This window comes from Dryobates pubescens, chromosome 24 (genome assembly GCF_014839835.1).
Source record: "Dryobates pubescens isolate bDryPub1 chromosome 24, bDryPub1.pri, whole genome shotgun sequence".
NCBI lineage: Eukaryota > Metazoa > Chordata > Aves > Piciformes > Picidae > Dryobates > Dryobates pubescens.
In genome coordinates this window covers 4,331,857-4,346,267 of record NC_071635.1, presented here as the reverse complement: position 1 = coordinate 4,346,267, position 14,411 = coordinate 4,331,857, and the positions used below count along the sequence as shown (strand labels likewise).

Below are 14,411 nucleotides of genomic sequence, written 5' to 3'. Positions count from 1 at the left end.
CATCTCGTTGGGGTTTGTACTGGACTTGAGTATCTGCTCTTACATTAACCAGCAGAAAAAAAGGAAGCTGTGTTTTTTAAAGGGCTGCCAGCAGATGTCTCACACATTTTCTCACCAAAAGGTAGATTAATGATTTAACTGCCTTTGATCAAACTGTCCCAAGTAAGTGAAAGTTGATGAAATGTTTTTTCATGATGTTAGGGGCAAATCATCAGCATCAACTCTTTTGAGCCCTTTTCTGAGAGACAGGTTTACATAGTAATCAAACCAGAACCAAATTTCAGGGGTTCTTTCAGTGTTTTCATGCTCAATATGAACTTAATTTACCTAGAAAAGTCTAACTCCTCACATTAAAATTAATTTATATTTCAGGCTTCCTCATTTTTTATTTATCCTTCCGCCCTTCACACTGCTCATGCAAAGGGACACTAAAGTGGCCTGGAAATTGCAATTTGTCACAAAAGTAAAGAGTTTGGCAGAGCACTGTTGATGCAAATGGGGCTGGCTGTGCTCTTCCATAATAACTGCTTACATTAATTATTCCTTCTACTATCAAAGGAGCATTCTGGATTACACTGGATTTTACGCCGTTTGGTATTATACGGAAATTGCTGCTAAAAGCCTCAGAGATGCTGCTCTGCTGTGCTACATCAGCCATTTTCACAGGCTCAGTGCTAATGCTGTATGCCTGAAGTCTCTGCAGACTGCCAGCTACATTTACATAGCCATAGAGCCAGGGAGAGATTAACAAAAATGCACATAGTCCCTGAAACATTCTTAATAGCCTGATGAGTCTGATTTCAGAGATGGAGTGCAGAAGTAACAGCAGACCAAAAAAGAAAGTAGAAGTGCTGTATGTGTTCACTTGAGATACAAGACTGATTATACAAAACTAAGAGAGGTACTTCTACTTTCTAGAGAAGCAAAAGAGATCTGTCTCCAGAAAGGGAAAAGCTGTTGAGGTGATTTTGTGCAGTTGCAGGAGAGTGGCAGAGGAGTTATTTTGCATTCAGACCCAATGAGCTCCTGTATATCTGGAAAAAACCCCAAGCTGTGCAACAGAATCCAGCTGCCCTTGTTCAGGGAATGCTGGTGACATGATAACAATGATTACTCTGAATATGTTACATTTGCTTATTATTCACTGTGAAGGGGGAAAATAAAGCCCCAGAAGGCTGAGGTGCAGGTTTTAAACAGGCAGAGAGAGGCTTTGCAAGGCATTTCACCACTAATTAATTTTACCCTTCCTATTTTGTACTTCCCAAGTTGAGTCCAACGTTTCTAAAAATGAGAAAGTTAAGGTCTGGATCAGGACCAACATAGAAGGGAAAGAAAAGCATGTGCAACAAATAGAACATGAGAATGCAAGTCCGTTGTTTTGCTTGTTTATTATGTGCCCTTCTGTCTGCTCATGTGTTTATTTACACTGTAAATTCTGTATGGTGAGCTTGAGAAGTAACGATCTGACCTGATGCAGGCATGTAGAAGGTGACTGGAGTCCAGGCCATCATTCTCTGCCTAGCACACTTGTCCTCCTAAATCAAGAACAGTGTAAAAAGTTCACAGAATCCAGCAGCAGCAGTAAGGGAAACTGTAATGCACTGTACTTCAAATTCTTTTTTTTTCACATCCTTTGTAGGACAGCACTATGTGGTGATGTCTTCTACGTAAATGTGAGCAGTGCAAGGCTGTAGCTATTTCCCTAATGACAGATGCTGAGATGTGGACTCCTTGGTGTCAGTTAAACTCAAGAAAAGCAAGTAGCGAGTACTTAAGAAGTGGCCTAATATGGCCCTTAGAATTTTATTCTGCTTTCATAGGGGTTATAGATTTGCATTTTGTGGTTTGGCCTCTAAGCTGTTCCTAATGTGCTAGAAGAGCTGCTCTCCCTATCCCCACCCCACCCTTTGTGGCATGAGAACTATGCTTGTGGTGCAGACACAGAACGTTTTGTGTCCAGCATGATTTCTGATAAATTACCTCCAGGAGAAGTCATTTGTCATAAATGTAGCCTCAGGTTTACATGCATGAAGGCAAATATTTGCCTCTCATTTCCGCTACTGCTTTGCTGCTCTGCTTTCCATCCCCAAAAGCAGGGCCAGATCTCCAGGCATGTGCTCTTGCTTATGACTCTGCTTGCAGTTGCACGTTTATTTGGGCTTCAGTGAGGCTGAAATGTTTGGTCTCGAGTAACTTAAATCACTGACAAAGGAAATAACCTTGAACCACTGAAATGTATTGGAATGCTTGCTAACTTTTGAAAAAATGTGCTGAAATTGCCAGATTTAAGAAAGGGATTATTATAGCAATAAGCAGGATAGCAGCAGAATGATCCACAGGCACCATTGTGTCTCCACGACCTCCATGTCCCTGGGGAAGGGTTTGCCAGTTCTTGGCTGGCTGGCATATTTTGTAGGTAATCAGGCAGTTGGATTTATGGGCAGTGTTTGATTACATTTCAATTCATGCAGCCTCTATGTCTTAACGCACTTCTTTTCCTGAGCATGTGGTTGTACTGCTCAGAAATTGCTGCTCTCAGAAAACCCAGAAAAACTTCCTCCAAGAAGGGAGTGTAGCAGCGGTGCGCTTGGCCCTTTTTTCAGAGTCAGCCTGGAGAGAATTGAAGCTACTTCAGCTGATGTAATTTCTTGTTTGGCTCAGCCTTTGCACCAGTGCACTAGGAAAAAGCAAGCAATTGTCATCCAGTTGTAAAACCAGATCGTTTAAGGTTAGATTTGGCCTTGTGAAAGACCACTTCCAAATAACACCCCCCTAAACCAACCAAGCTGTCAATGACTTGTGTGACATCTTCCAACTCTCCCCCAGTACAGAGTGCACCAGTGCAATATTTTGCTGGTGACTGTAAGCTAGCTCTGCTTGACAGGGTCTTGTATTGTATGTGTCACAGCTGGAAGTGCTATCCCTTCTTCCATGACCTTCCTGCCCAGATGGCTGAGCCTGGCTCCGGTAGGTGCCAGCAGCAGGCACACAGCTCCTAGCTGGGTCTGAAGTCAGACAGAACCAAATCAGACAGGCTCACTGCAGACTTAGGAGATGTATGCAGTCTAGGTTATAAATTAAAAGCAATTCAACAGTTCTGTCAAGCAGAATTGCACTTCTGCTAATGATCCTTTATTATCTTCTGAAAAGAGATGAGGCTCTGATAGAGTCTAATTAGGGGAACAGGAAATCTAATTTCTGAATGCCTTCTTCACTGTTTCTGCACAGATGTTTTCTAGGGCGGTTTCCAGGTAACTACTGAAATCATGCTATAACTGTTGGATAATGATGACATATATTCTTTAAATCTTCATTGTTCATATAGCACTAAGGGCTTACACTATGCTGTACTACACAAATGTGATTACAAAATACAGGATGGGAAGAGATGAAGTCATATCCCTTACAAAAGATAAACAAGCTTAGAATTTGTCTTTAAAATGAGTAGAGCTTTTGTCTTTACCTTTCACATCTTTCCAGAGGCAGAATTTTGTTTTAACAATGTACTTATTGAAGTATTGTGTCTAAGGCTAATCCAATAAGGCAAACTTCCTCTCTATTACAAATTCTTGCACTTTCAACTGCAATTCAACATCTTCTACCTCCCTTTGTTTGCAATCCATCATGGAAAAGATTTTACTGAGTGAAATGGAAAGGAAACAATCAGAATAAAGTCACATTCATTAAAAAAGTGCACTGAAGGTTCATGACAAGATCCTTAAAGGCACAAATACTGTTAGGCTGATGACACCATGAATTTAGCATAGTATCATAAGCATCTGTTTGGCTGTTTCCTCTGTAGGCTTTATATTATCTGTGGGCATTTTAAATTATAAAATGTAATTTAAAAGTCTTCAACACTCCAATTGTGATCTGAAAAGACACTTTCCCTTCTCAGTTTTCCTAGACTCTTTTGTTGCAATCTCCATAGAATTTGTTACTTCGAAATAACCATCAACTTATAGCGATTTGAAAAATCCTTAAATGAAACAGGTTTTGGGGAAAATCAAGGTACTGTACTTCAAGATGCTGCATAAAGAGAGGGAGAAGAACTGTGGGTTCAGGGGTTTGTTCCATTTTTATCTATTACAGCCTTTATTTTTCAGTTGTAGATACAGTAACTCTGTATATATGTATATATATGTATATGGTGAGGAGTGGGGAAGTTGTAGGTCAGAGAATCATAGAATGGATTAGTTTGGAAGGGACCTCAGAAATCATCTACTCCAACTACCTTGCCAGGGGTAGGGATCCCTCTCAGCTAGGCTTGGCTGCTCAAGGCCTCATTCAACTTGACCTTGAACACCCTGAGGGAGAGGGCATCTGCAACCTCCCTGGGCAGCCTATTCCAGAGTCTCACCACCCTCATGCTGAAGTAATTCCTGAGATTCAGTCTAAGCCTGTAGTTGCTTCATTCAGTTGCCTTTACTATTAATTCTGCTTAAATTCTGCTCTTGGAGTCCTCCATTTCGGTCTGTCGAGGAGATGGATCTGCTAAAATATCTCCTATCTATTGGCAATCCTCCTGTGTATGTCAGAATTAAAACTAACATTACTTTGAATGCACTGGAGCATCTGTAGGGCACTTCAGAAGTGTTTAAAAATACCTGTGTTGCTACAAAAGTTAGCATGCCTGAATTCTGCTTAATTTTTATAATTAGTCAAACTCCAGGTATTAATTAACATTTATTAACTAAATGCAGTTTTATCTTTAGTAACTGTATTTTCCTCAAGTCTGGAACAGCAATCTTGACATTAGTGCCAAACATTAAGCAAAGAATACATTTTCTTGGATTGTTTGGATGAAACAAAGTCACATAAAGCTTTAGATCTGTTCTGTGTATTTTCTTATATTTAGAATGATACTAAGTGGTAGGATTAATAAAATTGAGCATCTGGACATTTTTTGTTCATTTTACATTGTCCAAGGCAACCAAAATACAAGCTTGTTTTAAAAGTTATTTGCAAAAGTTAAAGGCAGCTGAAATATTATAAAGGTTTTAAAATGTGATATCCAGACTAACAAAGCTGAAAGATGTTTCTGCTGCACGTGATCATGCTTAAGCTTGTCACAGTGTCACAGTCAGACAAGAAATGGCTTTACTGACTCTTACCTAAATGCTACAATTGATGTATTTCTATAATTCTAGGGGCTAGTCATTGAAGAATTAACTGAAGCCTGAAAAACAAGAATGAACGAAGTGGAAACACACAGGAGGGTGTCCCTGCCCATGGTAGGGGGTTTGGAGTGAGAATGTCTTCAAGGTCCCTTCCAACATAAACCATTCTATGAATCTATGAATGTGAAGTCCAGGCTTTGAGGACATCCTAGTTCAGGTATGTGGAGCTAGCCCTGTCAGGTGTCATCTTGCCAGTCAATAAATTTAGCAGTGAGGAGGTACTGCCAAGCAGTAGACAGTGCTGCCATTTACCTCACCTCTTAACAATGGAGTCATCCTTTTATGTTTTTCAAGTCTCACATTACAAACTGTGACAAGTTTGAAAACTGAAACAAAACTCTATAACAACTGAGGCTCACTAACTGGAATTAGCATGGGGAGCACTGACATTTAAGCCAAATAAAACTATTTGATCTATGTTGATTCACGAGCTTGTCATCAACTAATACAGAAAGCTGCAGTGACTGTGAATCATAGGAGGCTGTGTGTTGCATTGCACAACTACCTTAAGGATTGTCTCCATATCAAAATGTAAAAGAGATGAAAGAAAGGGAAATGTGAGAAGGTAGCAACAATAATATGTTTAGGACATACAATACTGCTGCTTTTCAAAAGTCATCAAGGAAAGTGGAGATGTTTTGGTGGTACCCAAATCATCAACACAGTTGTAGCTAACGGAAGGTTTTCTACATGCTGATATAGACAGCTAAGGAAACAGTCCACTCAGCTCTTCAGCATGCTGCAGGTTTCCAAAATCTGTGCCAGCAATGGCCACGTTGCTGCCACACACAGGAGAAGGTTGTTTGAAGTGTCTCGCTCACTCTTCATGACTCTCAGCATTCCTCACAAACTTTATCTCTCATGATCCTGAAACATGACCTTTTCTGGCTTACATCCTTTAAATTACAGCCACAAAGGTACAAAAGCTATGATTTCAGGTGCAAAGCTATAAAAGGAAATTAAATCTCCATGTCCTATTGCCAACTTTCAGGTGTAAACCCATGAAAGGGAATTTAATGTCCATTTCCTATTGCAAGCATTGCCAATAGCTTTCTCAAATGGGCATTATAACATGCACAAACTTTGTTCCAGCCCCAAAATTAAGGCTATTTTTCCCCGAGAATTTGATGCAGTAAAAAAATAGGGAGAGCTTGAAAGATGGAAAGGATATCATAGGAAGAAATGAGACACAAGGCTGCCTGCTGGACAGCTGGTATTCACAGAAGAATCCATGATTTGAAATGATTTGCAGAGGTTTCTAGAAGAAGATGAAATTCCCACTAAATGTTCTTTCTTTAAAAATTAATTTGGAAGGATTGACTTATTCTCTTTTTTTGTTAGGGTGGGTGGGGTGGAGATGTGATGCCATCATACTTGCTGAGTTTTCTTCAGTCAGTGGTTTTGTGGGTGTTTGACTTTTTGCACCATTGTTTGGCGAAGGAAATATTTTTCAGCCTTGCCTCTTAAGCTCTTCACATTTCTGTTAGCTGTGGGATCAAGCTGGACAAATTCAACTCTGCTGGACTTATGAGCAAATATGCAGCTCTCAATTAATTGTTGAATCTTCAGTTCTTTGGGTCAGCTCTTTTGCCTAATCTCTTTTTGAGGCTTTTAATACTACCATTCCCTGGAGAATGACAGGAATTCATGCAGGATTTATTGGCATCAGCCAGCTGGTGCTGCCTGATGCTAATGCTGTGATCTGTCAATCGCAGGTAAAGTAATTGGACAAACTGTGTCACGCTTTGGATGGGTTACTTAGGGGCTGTCCATAAATGTAAAAATCAAATATTATGATTTCTTAATTGTTTGATTATTTGATTTTTTTAGTATGTGATTCAATTTGATTTTTGAGAAGAGGTGCAGCTCTCTAAACAGACCTGGTTTTATTTTCTGCGGCCAAAGAGGTATTAGTTCACACTAAGTATAGCCAGATGTAGCGGCCGCTGCCAAGAGTGTTCTGACGTTACATTCAGGGCTTCTCACAAAGATCGTGCTAAAAATGTCAGTGATAATCTTGGATGTATTTTTCCATATCAAACAATATAAAACATCTGTGTGAAAGGAATTCTGTGCCATTATTGACAAAGCTGAATTTGTGCTACGGGAACTGTACTGAACACTCGTACTTGAAAGTGGTTTCTGATAATTTGTGAAGTGCTGCAGGACTTTTTTGCGCTGAAGATGTAATATTCCATGGTAAGAAGTGAAGTGTATTTCAGATGAGGAACAAGAACTATATACAAATATACACAGTCTTAATGGCTTTTAATGAGGATATGATAAAGCACTCAAAGTAACTTCCCTGAGCACTGAAGTCTTGCACAAATGAGTTTTATAGTGTTTCATGTTTCCAGAGCCACATGGGAAACAGGGTTAAAATTGTGGTCCCATGGACAATTTATGTTATCAAACAGTAGTTTTTAATTCTAAATCTTTTGTCTGTGTACTAGAAAACTCACAGGAATGCTGCAGAAGGATCTGAGTGGCCCAGCTTGGGATCACTTGTTCTGAAAGAAAAATAGCCAGTGTTTCTTGGAGTGTTTGTTCACTCCCATACTGTTTAGCAATAGGACAAGGGGGAATGGTTTTAAGCTGAGGGAGAGTAGGTTTAAACTGCATCTTAAGAAGAAGTTCTTCAGTACGAGGGGGTGACACTCTGCCCAGGGAGGTTGTGGATGCCTCCTCCCTGGAGGTGTTTAAGGCCAGATTGGAAGAGGCCTTGAGCAGCTGAGTCTAATTGAGAGGCATCCCTGCCCATGCCGTTTCATGTCTACACAAAAGCATCACAGAAGCTGAAAATTTTGGTTTTGTTTTGTTTCATCTCCATATAAAGAATAACTTAGAGCTCTCTGGGCATGTCTAGCTCCTGAAAGGAAATCTTTCCTTGCATCATCTTCTTGATTCCTTTTACTGAATCAAGGCTAGAATTGTTTGACTCTCCTGTCCGTTTCTTTTGTTGTATTGTGGAGACTTCTCCCAGCAAGAGATCTGTTTCATATAGATTATGGATACAGACAGAAAGCTAAAGTTTCTAAACGGCATTTCTAACAGGTAAAGTATGAAGGATGTGCTTTTTCTGCACAGAGTTCTGTCATATACTTTTTAAAATGAAGATTTTGAAGACTATGTGAAAGCAAAGCTGTGCAAAGAAATGGCTTCTCTCTTCGTTTTTGGGTGGCAGTTTCCCCACTGAATTTTCTAGTAGTGTGAATTCTAAGGTATGTTTGATATGGTATAGCTCTGGGACGTGAAAGAGGGAGAGGGCTAGAAAGAGATCAAGAAAAAAGAATGCTGAAAAGGTAGGGGCTCAAAGCTTGAAAAAAGAAGTAGAACTCTGATTTGTTTCTTCTTGAAGTATTTAAAAAAGGGCCATTTAGTTAAATGGTACATTAAGGGCTCCTCGGCTTATTCGACAGGAGAGATCTCATTAAGCCAAACAAATTGTTCCTAAAAGCTCTGTGCATGAGAACAGAAGTCTCAAGATACAACTGCAGTAGCTTATATTTGTATTAAGTATATTAAATATATGAAAGATGTTTTTAATGGATTGGTGTAATGCTTAAAAGCTATCCATTAGAAATAAGTAATATTTAAAAGAAAAATATATCAAGATCAGAGTGTTCCCTGCTGTATCACACTTTCAAATAGCCTGGGTTAAAGCCAATTCCTTAAGTGGCACCAAGCAAAAGTTCTAAGTGCAGTAAGTACCACTCCTGCCTACCCAAAAATCGAATGAGATGGAAATCTTTAAGCTCTCTGTAAAGTTATTGGTAAGTAAGGCCATTCTGAGATGACAATGTGAGTTTGGGGTCTGAGAGACCTGGATCGGTTGCTTGTCCAAATTCCTGTGAGGATAGGCTATATTTTTGTGGTCTTCTGCAGAGATGCAAGTTTACTCCCTCCAGGCTTAGCCCAGAAGTATGGGATCTTGGTCTTGCTGTGATTACTACAAGTAATTATATGAACCTGGCATTCCACTGTGTGCTCTCTGGGGATGGAAATCTGGGGAAGTCTGTAATTCCCAGTCTGGAAGTGTTTTGTGTCTGGCTAGTTTATAACTCAAAAAGACTGAACTCAGCTTCATCTGCAGGAGAAGTTGTAAGCACTTAGCTTCTCTCTGTGCCTTGTTTTCTATGTATTACTATTAAGGATAATTATCCTTTCCTGCTGCTATATTTTACAGATGAGCACATTAGTTGTGAGGTACAGGGGAAGGGAAACCATAAACATCCACTTATTAATTGCTAAAACACATCAAAGGAGATTATGCAGAATATATATGCATTTCTAAAAGCCTGGGGTTTGTAATTAATTCATCTAATCTGTTAACAAAATAGAACTCATTTATTATTTATTACAGTTTTGAAACATCTCTATTTAGTGATTTATAAACATGAAGGATGCCAGTTTGAAAATACAATTAAAAAATGTTCCTGTGTTCTTTGAGGTGCAGTAATACAGATGCTTACACGATGGTAGAAGAGCAGCTACATGTACTGCAGGGACATTTTTAACTGCTAGACCTACTCTTACTGCTGGCAGTGGGAACAGGTATTCATTCTAAAAGCATCTACAGTATGCCAAATTTATGTAGATGAATGCAAAACCAGTTTTATATTTAGCCTATAAAAAAACCACTGGTTTTGATTCTGCTTACAAGACCTGGCCTATAGATTACACACTTCTTAGTACTGAAGCCACAACTTTTGTGTTTCATTCAGCAGCAAGTACTCTGCTTGAGGCTGAAGTTGCCACCAACAAGTGAAAAACTTCAAAAGGCATTTAGGGTGGAAAGAGTATCTGCATTTTCTGCTAAACTTGATCTTCAATCTTTTCTGTAGATTGATTTGTATTGCTGTAGATTGCACAGGCTTGCCAAGCATGGCTTTAAAGTAAGTAATACTCTAAAAGACTGTGTTGCTAGGCTATGAAGGGACTTGCTGCTAATTCTCTTTTCTTACTTTGCTGTCAGTCACCTACAAGTTAGTAACAACTTCCAATATTAAAACTCATTCTGGGAAATGTAACTACTCTTTCTCTACAACTCTTTCTACTATCCTGTCTCTTCCAGCAGCAAGTCTGAACTCCAGCATAAAATTAAATGATTTGTTAGAGGTTCTTCCTCCTCTGTGTTTGTGAGATTATAGACAAAAACTCCTGTAAAACTGTAGTTCTGGCCAGAGAATCAAGCAGAATGGAAGAAAAAAATCCATTTGTCATAGCATGTTTTGCTGATGCATGTTTTGATTTTCTCTCAACTTTCAGCATTATCTTTGCTTTCAGAAATGTCAGTTCCATTAATCTCTTCTTAACAAGTGAACTAAGAGAAAGCTTTTTCAGCCATACCCTGCCTATTTAAAACAGCATGGCTAGGTCAGCAAGAACTCATTTACAATTTACACTAGCCAACTGGCTGCACTGAGCTGGAAGGATCCAAAATTATAGGAAGGGATGGTGGATATCATCATCTTCAGTGGTGTGCATCTCCTCTTATTGTCAAGTATTGCAGAAAATACTTGACACTTTGACCCATCAGATTTAACAAGTTATCAAAATCAGTCTTTTCCAAGACTTGCAGTATTTGTCTACATTTTTGCATGCCAATGTGCACACTCTAGGCTGCACATGCACACAGCATGATGTAACTGCAACATGATATCTATCAGACAGTTGTGCAAGAGTGGTTTTGGCCTGTATGAGTTTGGATGAACTTCTAAACATTGACATGTTTACATAGTCTGACCAAAAGTGTTGGAAGTGGAAGAGCTTGCTGTTATGCCGCAGAAAAAGCAGGACAAAGCTGTAATGAAGATTTCCATTTCTTCCTCTCAGGTTTAATCGCCTTCTGAAGTTTCACCTTTGATTCTCAAATATTCCACTCTGTCTCTTCCTGAAACTGACTGTATTTTTGTTTTGCCTGAAAGTCCAGAGTGAAGGCCATTCAGATGTTCCTGAATCTGATTAAACTGAGGGGTAAAAAAAAAAATCTCTATAGCAAAGTAAAATATATATGTATATAATTTATATGCATTCATATTTATAGAGGGTGACTTCTTTTCAAACGTTCCTACAGCCAAAACCACTGGAAGTTGAAACTTGAAATATGGCTGGAAAATTGCTCTCACCAAGAAGAAAGGCTTTTGAATTCTCTAGAGAAAATTGGTTTTTATTGGACTGAGTTATGAGCATTTCCAGTTGAATATTGGCAATGCACTGGGTTTTGCAGGAGCTTTTCAAATGAGCTTATAAATTGAGCAGATAAGGATGGTTCATGCTAGCAGTTGGTCCGAACAGCTCCTTAGAGGAACTTCTTTACTCAGGAAAAGTTTCATTACTCCAACAAGCCCTGGCACATGGACATGAATGGAGAGCATTTAGTCTAGTTGTGGTCAAGCTTTAGGTTGACAGCAATCAGCTATTTAATTCTTAAACACGACTTTCCCCCTCCATTATAGTTATTTAGAGTATATTTAGTAGAAAATGTTAACTACCAGGTTTTAGAGCTCAATATGCTACCTAAATCCAGCTAAGTCCTTAAACCAGCCATGAGATGTTGTTGGTACATGTTGTTGGCAGTGTCCTTGATCTCTCTGGTTTCCATCTCTATAAGATTCTAGCTTTTATGGCCTCTAGTTCTTTCTTTGCTGAAGGTCAGAAATATGTTGCAGGAGCTAAAAGGTAAGTTTTTGCCTGCTCTGTTAGGGGTGTTTGCCTCTGACTGCAGGAAACTGGCTTATGACTGCACAACCATCCCTAAAGAGCAGGCAAAGACCTCTGAGTCTTGTTGCAGACTTGAGGATTCCTTTCTAGTGCTCGGTCCTTAAAACCTTTTCTTCACAAGCATAAGGGTTGTCTTTCAAAGAGAACAATATCTAACTCTTCACAATCTGAATAAGGAGAGGGGAAAAAAAGTCATTTGAAGCTAAGTACACACAAGAACAGACCAGAAACTGCTACTCCTGCGGGATAGGGTTAAAAATGAACATCCTCTGCTTCTTCTTCCCAGATAAATAGGAATCAGAGCTTTCTTCAAACTAAAAGCTTGTTTGTTTGTTCGTTTGTTTTGTTGTTGTTTTGTTGTGGATTTTGGGTTGCTTTGTTTTGGGGTTTTTGTTGTTGTTTGTTTTGGTTTGGGTTTTTTGCTTCCCAGCACAGAAACCAATCTTTAATTATTTTATAAATTACAAGAAAAATTCATGCTGACAGCTGTCAGTTCTCTCTTGAACTACAGACATCACCAATTCCTTTTTTCTCCACTGCACCAGCATAGCTGTTTTCATACTGTTTTGTCAATTCTTCAGCCTTAAATCCTGTATAAACACTCACCAGGATACAGCAAACACAACCCAGTGAGAATCAGTTTTGCACATTTTTCTCTTCCTTGTTTAGACTTTGATTTAAAAACATTTAGTTAAATCCTGATCCTAATACAGTCATGGGTAAAATTCTCCAGTGTCAAGGGAATTTCTTCTAGCTACCACATTAGCACTAGAAGACAAGATTATTCAGGTGCCAGTAATGAAACAAGAGAAATTAAACTTTCTCCTTCAATTATAGTAACAGGTTACTAGTTGGTATAAATAATTGAGAAGTGTTGATTATTACTCACTAGGGTTTCTTGGCTTCAAGAGGAAAAATAATTATGTGTTAGAAGGAGCTTAAATGTATTTATTATTTTTTCCCCAAATTCAAAACGCCCAAGTAGATGGAAAGAGATGACTTGTAGTTCTTTGACAAGTAGATATTCTGTTATTCTAGAAGGTTCACAGGAACAACAAACTTTAACAAGTACCACCTTGAATTTGACAAATCTTTCCTGAAAGTCATTATTATCTGCCAATTTCTATAGCAGTCAAATACACCCACCATCAAGCACCTTCTGTTCCACATGAACTTATTCTGTCTGATGAAGGCAGAATACCTTCAATCAAAGGAGATCTTCAGATAGTTTTCCAAAGCAGAATGCAACTCCAAGAAAACAAGAAGTAATATATTCTGATTTTTAACTCCTGAATAGTTTTCTGCTTAAATTAATAACAGAGAAGTTAGGATAAATGATCTAAAGCATCTGTTTAAGCTATGCTGAGTGCTAATGACATTGGGAGAAGAAAGGAGCCAGTGAAATGCCTGTTATAGCATAGAATCATAGAATGGTTGGGGTTGGAAGGGACCTCCAAAGGTCACCTAGTCCAACACCCTTGCAGGCATCAGGGACATTCTTCACTATATCAGGTTGCTCACAGCCTTGTCCCTCCTAATCTTGAGTATCTCTAAGTATGGGAACTCAACTACCTCCCTTGGCACCCTCATGGTGCAGAACTTCTTCCTCACATCCAATCTAAATCTGCTCTTCCCTCATTTCAAACCATTGCCCCTTGTCCTGTCACTGCAGCCCTTTGGAAACAGTCCCTCTGCAGCCTTCTTGTAAGGCCCCCTTCAGGTACTGGAAGGTCACTAGTTGTTTGCTAAAGAAAAGTGACTAGTGTAGTAGGGTGTTATGAGTTGCAAAAACATTATGAAATAGCAAAATTCATAACGTCAACTAAATTTCAATTCCTCTACAATGGTAAAGGAAGACATGATTTAAGGAGACCTCAGCTTTGCCACAGTGTCCTAATGCTACTCCAGTTAAGACATAGAAAAATGTCTCATTCACATTAACTTTCTTTGTGGGGATTTACTTCTTTGGCATCTGGTGTAAGCTGGTGTCTCTGAAGTGTTGTGCAGGAGTACTCCAGTATTGTTGCCCAAGGTTGTGTTTGCATTATCCTACACACTGAGGTTGTATCTCCAGCCTGCCATGACTGTCTTCAGACCTGGAGGCTCAGATTTCTTTCTCAGGGAAATGAAACTGTGTGTAGACTGGCAAGGGAAGGAAAGTGCACTCTGAGCCTTGCTTCAGCATGGAATTGGGATGCAGACTACATCTGGATCTCAACTAAGAGTTTGGAGAGCACATCTGAGTCCCATTTTTTATACTGAAATGCTTCATTTTCATATTTCATTAAACAATTTTGTTCAGTTGTTTGTTTTAAAATTGTCCTTCACTGTAAATACCTGGAAGCAAAATGTTTTAGATTACTCTGTTGGTTAATAAAAAAGGAACATTTCAGTCCTTTGCTGAACTAAAGAGTAAAGCCCTATGTTCACTTGGAGCTTTCCTTCCTGCAGACAGATACTGACCCTCACTGCATGCATGGGATTTTAGCCCTGTAGGACAATATTTTC

The 14,411-nt window shown here is 39.1% G+C and overlaps 1 protein-coding gene across 1 annotated transcript in view; it reads left to right on the top strand.

Moving 5' to 3' along the window:
* Positions 1-5,248: 5,248 nt before the first annotated feature.
* Positions 5,249-14,411, top strand: part of ARSJ (arylsulfatase family member J) — a 107,718-nt gene continuing 98,555 nt past the window's right edge. The window contains exon 1 of the mRNA XM_054172625.1: positions 5,249-5,337. The gene's annotated coding sequence lies outside the window, so the exon portion shown is untranslated. The remainder of the gene's footprint in view (positions 5,338-14,411) is intronic.